The sequence below is a fragment of the Notothenia coriiceps genome, unplaced genomic scaffold, assembly GCF_000735185.1.
Source record: "Notothenia coriiceps isolate Sejong01 unplaced genomic scaffold, NC01 NC01_scaffold00037250, whole genome shotgun sequence".
NCBI classification, from domain to species: Eukaryota; Metazoa; Chordata; class Actinopteri; order Perciformes; family Nototheniidae; genus Notothenia; species Notothenia coriiceps.
The window spans coordinates 16477344-16486551 of NW_011369951.1; the positions used below are offsets into that span (position 1 = coordinate 16477344).

Genomic DNA, 9208 nt, shown 5'->3' on the forward strand with positions numbered 1-9208 from the left:
CTTTTGGTAGTCAGGGAGTTCCGCTCGGTTGGTCAGATAGTGGGAGGACTCCGTACTCTGATAATCTGAATACCAATCGGCCCTCAACGGAGGATTTAAACGTCGGAGTCTCGGTCACCCACAGCACACCAGAACTTTCAATAGTCTCACTCCGTCGAGCGATAAACCGTCCGCTCCCCGCACGGTGGCGACCAGACAGACGGTCCAACTAATTATTCGTCACGTCGCGAACCGACTGCCGATCATCAACTGACCGGACAAGAATCCGCAGAAGTCTGGGACGATTAATTACCGTGTTTGTGTCAAAGTGTTTGTCTTACACACAATAGGATATGATCGTTTGTGTGGCGAGAGGAAGGAAGGTCAGCAAAGGGAAACGTGGTGTGAGTTAATTAGACGTTGATATAATATACGTCCCGTTCGTCGTGATGGGCAAACGACTCGTGTCCTTGTCGACGGTCTAATCCGTATTTAAGACTCTTTATCGGTGTCGTGTACCCGTGAAAGTTGCGATTAACTTTGACAGAAGTAGAACAAAGTCGTCGCACACAAACATTCACTAGGAAGTAGTCTCGATCGAAAATAGCAATAACAACACTTGGCGTTAAAGTAACGAGAAATCCCACGTATGGACAATCGTCGAGTACCCGTACTTGCCTCACGAAGTGACGAAAATGACTGTCAATCGAATGTGTAATCTGTAAACCCTCACCCCCTCTTTCGTGATACAATTATCGTTATGTTTAGATCAGATAGTGTTGTTTCTTCACCCCAAGACAAGTGACATATAACTCTCTCTGTCTTAGAACTAAAACAGATTAACTTGATTATAGAAAGATTTTTAGTCGTATCTTTATTACAGATAAAGAGAGGATTAAGAGATTAGAAAAAACGTTTAAGGGGAAAAAAACACCTCCCACAAAACAGTTAGAAAGTTTTTAATTTAGTGAAATATGTGTATCAAACAAAAATTGTATCCGGTTTTAATACGAAAAAACCCTAAAAAGGGTTAAGGAACATACATGACATACTATACAAAAACACCGTAAATTTTCCAGGGATTTCCGATTTTAAAGGACACTGGAGAGACTAAAATGAAAACATTGTTTCACTGGTAGTAGATACATAATGTGAAGTGACCGAAGATAAACGAATAAAAAACGAATTATAAAGCGGACGTAAGCGATCTTTATAACCTGTTAATACCTATTCCTCATATAAAATCCAACAATAGAAGACCAAAACTACCTTGTATGTAGCAAACACTCAAGAAAAATTATCTTTAAACAAAAAAACCAACCATTAATTTATCGTATAATAATAATTAGTGTGTTGTGTCACAGAAGTCTGAGTTATGAGAGCCTTGGATAAGTTTTTCCTTGAAGACTTGACAGAAAAAACGTAAGGTCAGTTTCTTAAGACAGACTGTAAGAGCCACATTACAACAATTAACAAATATGGACAATAAGATTGGACTGGTACTTCGTCGATCGACCAACGTCAAAAAACGCTTGACCTCCACAAAGAAGAGCCGTGAGCGGATGACACCCGACAAGTCAACACACTACGCACGTAAGTTAGCCATCGTAATCCGTATTAATCGTTTTGATCACATTTGCAACCACCAAGTACTGGGTAGGTTCGCCACAATCGGAGGCCCCTCAATATAACGCCCACGTTTATGTGCCCCGTCACACCCAGCCGGAATGGCGCCACCACTCGTTGTCTATAAAGTGAAATAAGTAAAAACCCCGGGAGTCGCAACTCTGCCACCCAAAAAAAAAAACAAACAAAAAAAAAAAAAAATTTCTCCTCATTATTTCGTTCCGCATCGTATGCATATGTCGTTTGTGTGGGTGTTGACGGTTTAAGACTGGCAGCGACTATAATTGTGGGGGTGCGTACAACCCCCCGAATGTACCTATGACAAAGATAGGCCCACACATGGGGGTTCGGAACCCCTCAGGTGCCCTTATGTACGTTAACTAAAAGCATTTCATTCGACATACGGGAATAAATGATTCTATCATCGTCTAATCCCATGAACGTCCTTATTTTACGACGTTATCGTATGCGACACAACACACACATTCGACACACATTCACACGCTTACACTATGCTTGGCTAGAGAACTGGTTCGTGTGGTTTTCTCGCGCGTGACGACAAGGAGGCAAGAGGGGGCTACCATTTTCTAACTCACGCGGAGTATAACTCGGCAATTCACACACATCAAAGCTCCCTCCAACAAACTGGTAACCCGATTGGGTGCTAAGGAGCGGACGCTGGGCCTCTCCCGGTATTATTAAGATAGGGGGCCGGCCAACAGTTCCGGTGGCAACGGACGTTGACCCGGGATTTCCATCGTTGCAGCCGTCCTCTATGCTCTCCTGCTCGGACAGAACAAACAGAAGGAGGTGATAAACAGAAATGAGTAGGCAATAAAAAGGAGGGTTGAGCCGTAGTCTTAAGCGATTTTAAGTAGGATGTGCGTCGACGAGGGACAATCTAAACTAAAGCCTCACAGTACATTTCTGAAAATACTTGTGAAACTACACTGAAAATTACATGTCAATTAATTTACATCGTAATTTTGTAGGCTCGGACTCGTCTTATCTCTCATTCTCGTAGAAGACTGTCGACATGTAAACAAAGGCCGAGAGAATGGGGGGGGGGGGTTAAGAAGAAGAAAGCAAAGGTTGTGAGGAAGGGAGGAGAAGAAAATACATGTATTTTTTCTACTTAAACTGGTGAGACGCTGCACACATGTCGCGTTCAAAATAACACCTGGATGCAGGAAGTATCCACGCAAAACAATATGGCTTAATGTCGGTGAACAGTCAAAGCAGTTTCTCTGCCAGAAAAAAAGATGACACCTATTTGCAATTTCCACTCATGGGTTAGTCCAGCAGAAGCAAGCCTAGTGCCAATCTTTGTTGGCAACATTTCCCCTCGCAAAATTGACCTGCCAAACTGTGACTTTGGATGGGTCAGAAGATTGAATCCCTGAGCTGAAGTGTAAATAATCCTCAAAAACCTCCACTGCAGCCGAGTGTGTTTGTGTTCATTTGGTGTTTTTATGGTCTGCTACGCTTAAAGACTTCATAGCTTGGTTTTTGATGGTGGCTTAAAAATGATTTGAATAATGGACATTTCTGGTATACACAACCGTGAAATGTGTTGTAAAGGAAACGTTACACTTTGAAGGGTTTCCAGGTTGCCTTGCATCTATTTATATTGTTCTATGCATTATTCATAAAGGCTTTAGACAACTTTCATATGAGTCTTTTGTAGATTGACGATACACACCTACATACTGACTTTAGATTTGTTCTCTGCCACTCACTTTTTCTATATTTTTGACAACACACTTCTTTGATTTTACTTTTCTTTCTACTCTTTGCATCAGTCAGTGTTTTACAATGGGGAGAGAGATGACTGTGACACAGTAAAGCTGCCCACTCAGGTGTTATACCTTATCACTATACTCAGAGTTCAAAGTATGAACATAAACCGTGTTTGCTGCTGACCTTCAAGGGTATCCAAATGGATTACAGTAGATTGAGAAGCATAAACATGAAGGAAGCATGTCATAGATTCTAGAGGTGTAATCAAACCCTGAAAGCTCAGGCTGCACTGTGAAGTTGGCGTCAAAATTAAAATGAACTGACCAAGAAAAATGGGCTTTATCGGTCTCCATCTGAACAGGCATGACAATCCCATACAAGCTTAGCTAAATATCATCTAGTTTTAAGCATGCCTCATTTTAAAAAATGGTGTATTAGACTATTTCTGCATGCTCTTTGACTAGTTTTGGATCCAATATGCACACTTCTATTCATGTGTGTTATGGCTATTCCCCTTAGTATACCCATTTTTGAAACTATACCTCACTGTAAAAATGGTGACCTATAATCAATAATCACAACCCCATGAAACTTTACAATAAAAAAATTAAAGACAGAGGGTTTTCAAAGGATCAATTTCTTTTTTTGTAGGTGTTTTGACAACCCGGGAGAGGTGGAATACTGTGTTATGTTAGTTCAGTGACTGCCTGGAGCTGTCCATGGCGCTGAAGCACTTTGAAAAAGGGTGTACTTTTCAATGTCTGTATTGTCCATATACATTGGAAAGCCAAAGGTTTCTCTGGCTAACAAGAGGGGGGTAAAAAGGGCCTCTCTACAATATGTTTGAGTTTTGAGTAGCAGTATTTGAAGAGGAGGACCCTTTATTCCTCCCAAAGGGGAAATTCCGTTGCTCACACAGTACAATACATGCACAGGAAAGGAAATGGTCTGATTACATCAACATAAATACATATATAAACATGCATTTGTTGGTCATATGGAAAGAAATCAAGGCTGCCAGTTTGTCCATACTCCATCATTGTTGGTGTGATCGGGGACTTGAACTGGAGACCCTTCAGTTTCAAAGCCAAGTCCCCACAGGCCGCCCCCTTTGTTTTGTTTTTAGCACGGAAATTTTTTGGATTCCCTATCCTATCGTTTCTGAAATATTTGAGTGTATTATCAGAATTATTAGCTCAAATTGTATTTTGCTTGCTGACTGTTTAATGACCATCAACTGTAACACCATAAAAAAACTATTGGCAATAATACAGACTGTCAAACCAATACCAAACAATAGGAACACGGATAATGATGATATCATGTAAAAGAAAAGAAAATCCTAAGAACCTTTTTGGTGTGCATGAGGGGCTAGCTTTAATATCAAGTCCTCGTTAAAGCTTCAAGATATGTCACCAATTGAAGCTACCAGGTTTATATTGTTGTCTTTCTACTGTACTTACTCACTTTTCCAGTATTCAAGACGTCAGTTCCACAAAGGCATCTTCATTTCTAGTGGAAGCGTGAATCATTCTTTCTGCGTCATGAATTGTATTTTCCTGACCCTGAACACAGCACGTAATTCACAGGGCGAGTACTTGCTCTGCTGCTCAGACACTTATTATATACGGGCAGTTCAGTCTGCTTCAGAGATCAAAGAGGGCAGCGATGGACGGCGAGATTAAAAAAGAGGAGAGGAGATGAAATGTTTTCTACAGTCTTGTTACCAGAGTCAGCTGCTCAGGGACTGTCTCTGAAATACTGCTTTAGTATTCGGGCTTTGTTGCTGGAATTGATAGAATAGCTTCAGGGAGAAAGGGGGGAAAGATGAGATGAAGTGCAGCACAGTAAAAGCAGCATTACTACAGTACAAATATATCCTGTTACAAGTGCTGCATTCAGAATAGTACTCTAGTACAAGTAAAAAAGTATTGGCATCAAAATATACCTTATTTAAATATAATACATTATTGTTTTATGATGAATGAATGCATTAATGTCAATATTTCACTTGGTAATGGTGCAGTTTACTGTATTTGAATTACTTGATATACTGCTGCGTAGTTTTGCCTATAATAATGCATAATAATGTATTGGCTAATTTATATTCTGTATTATTCATTTATATCTGCAAATAAGTAACTAAAGCTGTATAAATAAGTGTATTAGTGTAAAAAGTCAAAGAAAAAGACTCCAAAATGCAGTAAAGTGCAAGTATAAAGTAGTCGAGTAAAGTACCTCAGATTTAGTACAGTACTTGAGTAAATGTACTCACTGGTACTGAGACACACACACTAAGCATGGGCTGGTCCACAGCTGAATGAGAGAGAAGAAAGGCAGCGAGGCACAGATACAGGAGATAACAGAGGAAGAGAGAGTGGGGGGAAATTGGATGAATAGATCCGCTCTGCCTATCAAGGTACACTGCGTTCTGTTCCCTGACAGCTGCTTGCCCTCTGTGCTGTTCACCCTGCTGATTGTTCACTTATTTCCACTGACATGAAGACGCTTTTATTAGCTTTCCCTTGAGTTTTCTGCTCATGAGTTGCCTTTCTGCTCGCCATTGCTGCCCCTGGTAAGCACTGGGATGAAATCATACGGTGGTGGAAAGTAACTAAGTAAATGTACTTAAGTACATTTTTGTGAACATAGGAGGACGAAGGACTACAATACAATTTAATATTGTTATCTTGAGCTGCATATCTCGACAAATACACAACAAATGCGTAGGTTTATTTCAATTGTTTACCCGATATTACTGCAAGAGAAAGGTCAGTCATTCAAAGTTATCAGAGGATTTGAGAAGTCGTCCACCAAACTTATGAAGCAAGAGTCAGATTGGGTTTCTTTATGCGCTTGAGATAAACTTCTCTTTGTCACACACACACACACACAGACACACACACACACACACACACAGACAGACACACACACACTCTAACGCAAAGCAGCCTTATCTCGCAATTACCTTCCAATACTGAGTAACTGACATTGTCGCCATCAGAGAGAAATACATATTATTGTACATTTGCATATTTTAATTACACCGCCATGGAAGGGGGAATATCAGGCGTCTCCATTAGTGTCTGTTCTGTTGTTGTACGTCTGATGGACAGGGTGATGGTGTAAATATGTGCTGTGTATGTGTGGGGATGATGTGTATAGTGAGGTGTTGAGTTAGCAGTGTTGAGTTTTAGTATCAATCCTGCAGCACAGGAGTATCTCAGTGGGGACACCCCCCCCACACAGCGTGAGGCCGACCCTATCAGTTGAGGAGGAGGTTAGCAGCTGAATAACTAATCCAAACACTTTAGAACAGAGCCTTTTGATAAATATGTATTTGTAAGGGTAAAGGCTTTCTGGTCACTGCAGAACATAGAAAAATGTTATCTTCAATAATGTTGGATATCATTTAAATGTTATGGCTCAAAACAGGTCTCACGCTTAATTCACAGAAGCAAACACAACATATTTATCAAAACCTTTACTCAAATGTATATTTATATTAAGAATGTACTCCTTCGAGGCAGTAGGCATATTGAGCACTTCAAGTATTAGCCTATAGTAAAGTGCAGCTTACAAAGAACAAAATAAAATCGACTTCTTTTACAACAAACACAATATACTCTTCTAGTTTTTACTAACATTGTAATCCTGATAGTAATCTTAGAACGTATTTTTTTTTTTATCCCATTACATGACACCCGTTACTCCTGAAGCTTGCCGATACCAGCCCTAACATGATGGAGGATCAATTTTGTAATAATCAAATAAGAATGAGTCCAATAAAAGCATTTTAGGTGCCAGCTGAACAAAACCCACGCTCAGCTGAACTGCACCATGCTGGTTATATTGGGTGCCATACAAACTGAGTGATGTGTGAGGAGGAGGAGGTACAGTATCTAGGCCAACCCAGCATGGGCTCTGTTTGAAGTGTTGCAGCATTTTGCCAGCGCGTAGTGGAATAGCAAAAGTCTACTTTTAGCTCCATAGATGCACAGACACAACGGCTAATCACTCCACTAGCATCCGTGGAGGAAAAACACATAAATAGAAGACACACATATGCACATAAACATAAGAAAAAAACACCTGCATGCGCGAGACACACACACATTTGCACGCCCCTGCAGACGCACAATGAGTATTTATCCATTTATTTTTGCTGTTTGTTTGTTTTGCTCAGTAAATCCCAACCACGCACAGCTGCTGCTGTTGCTGGAGCCTCGTGGACAGCAGTTTGGGGATTCATTAGCTCCTTTCCACCTCCCTCTGTCTCCCTCTGCAGCTTTTTGAGATTTGTTTTTTTTGGGCGGGAGGGAGTTTTAGCTACTCCACAAAATCCATGATCAGTGTTGATCCCAATAGGTCTCTAGAGGAACTGTTAAATGGCAAAAATGATGTCATCAGGGTTATCTCAGCATGGCCCTACACATTAAACGATAACTTAAAATACTATTCAGTAAAAGATAATGGGAAATAGGATCCAGTGTCTTTGGAGCTTCACACATTTTTTTAAATACAAGTTATGATATCTTAGCTTCTGCTGCTTAAGTCCCTCAACTCTATGTAAGTGTAATATAAAATCACTTTAGTGCCCCATAAAAGGCCCTGAAAACGTTATCATTTTGAAATGATCTGTAGTATTAAACATTACGGACTAAAAAAAGCAACAATTAAAGTAAAAGTAATAAAACAAGCCTCCTAAGGTATTATTTTTTAAGTCAAATACTCACACTCGTCTTTATCAGGACTGTGTGGGGGTGGTCTGATCTGATTATATTGACAATGCTGGTTACAGAAGCAAAAATAACACAATTTGTCAATGAAAAATTAGCAAAACTGGTTACATTTGTCATAAACTTTGTCAAAATGTAAGAGTACATTTGGCTTAATGGACAAGTGGTTGAGAAATGTGGTATTTACGGACTTTAAAAGTCAGATTACGGCTTGTCAGTGGCCAAAAAAGGAGAATTTCTACTTACTGAAAATACTTTTACTATTTTAGCATCTGAACATTTTTCACATAATGTAACCAAACAACTGACTACTATTTTGTGATCAGCTTGAGGCAGAGTATTCAACAATCCAAGGACCTGACCTCAATTATCAAATGAAATGAAAATATTAAGAAATATATTACTCTCACTGTCACCATGAGTCTGGCAGCAGTAATAACTGTATTCAAAAGCATCAGGGGAGACATTCAAGTCTTTACAGTTCCGGTGTCAAACACAGCAATGACTAAAAACAATTACTGTAGCTTTGCAAGAATGTAATACACACACCAACGCACACACATCATACCGATCTGGCCCATAGCACCTCCATTTCACCCGCCATTACCCTCTGACTGGTTAGAAGCCCCCAGAGAGAGCAACACCCGGGGGAGCCAAATGATGGATAAGCAGGAGGGGATGGAAGGAGGCCGAGGAAGAGATCCAAAAAAAATGAAAAGAAGGATACATGGCAGGTGAAGGCTTTGCAATTCTGAGCACACGCACACATGAAAGGATCATGACGGGAGTGTGTGATCAGGCAGGTGAGCTATTGTTCCTGGGGGCTGTAAACATGTTCACAAAGCAACAAAACCTGATCGATACACGCACAACGCCACTCTGTAAGGACTCTAGTTAAAGAAGGAGAGTGAAATTGATACCGGCACTCCTATTTGTCCCTACACACACACACACACACACACACACACACACACACACACACACACACACACACACACACACACACACACACACACACACACACACCATCACTTCAGGGGACATTACATTGACTTACATGCATTTCCTGGAGACTTATCCTAACCTTAACCATAACCAACACATGCCTAACCCTAACCCTTACC

General features: G+C 40.4%; 1 protein-coding gene across 1 annotated transcript in view; it reads left to right on the forward strand.

The window, feature by feature from the left end:
• The window catches only part of LOC104967117 (neuroligin-2), a 229451-nt gene that overhangs the window by 184150 nt on the left and 36093 nt on the right, over positions 1-9208 (forward strand). The gene's annotated exons all lie outside the window — the stretch shown is intronic.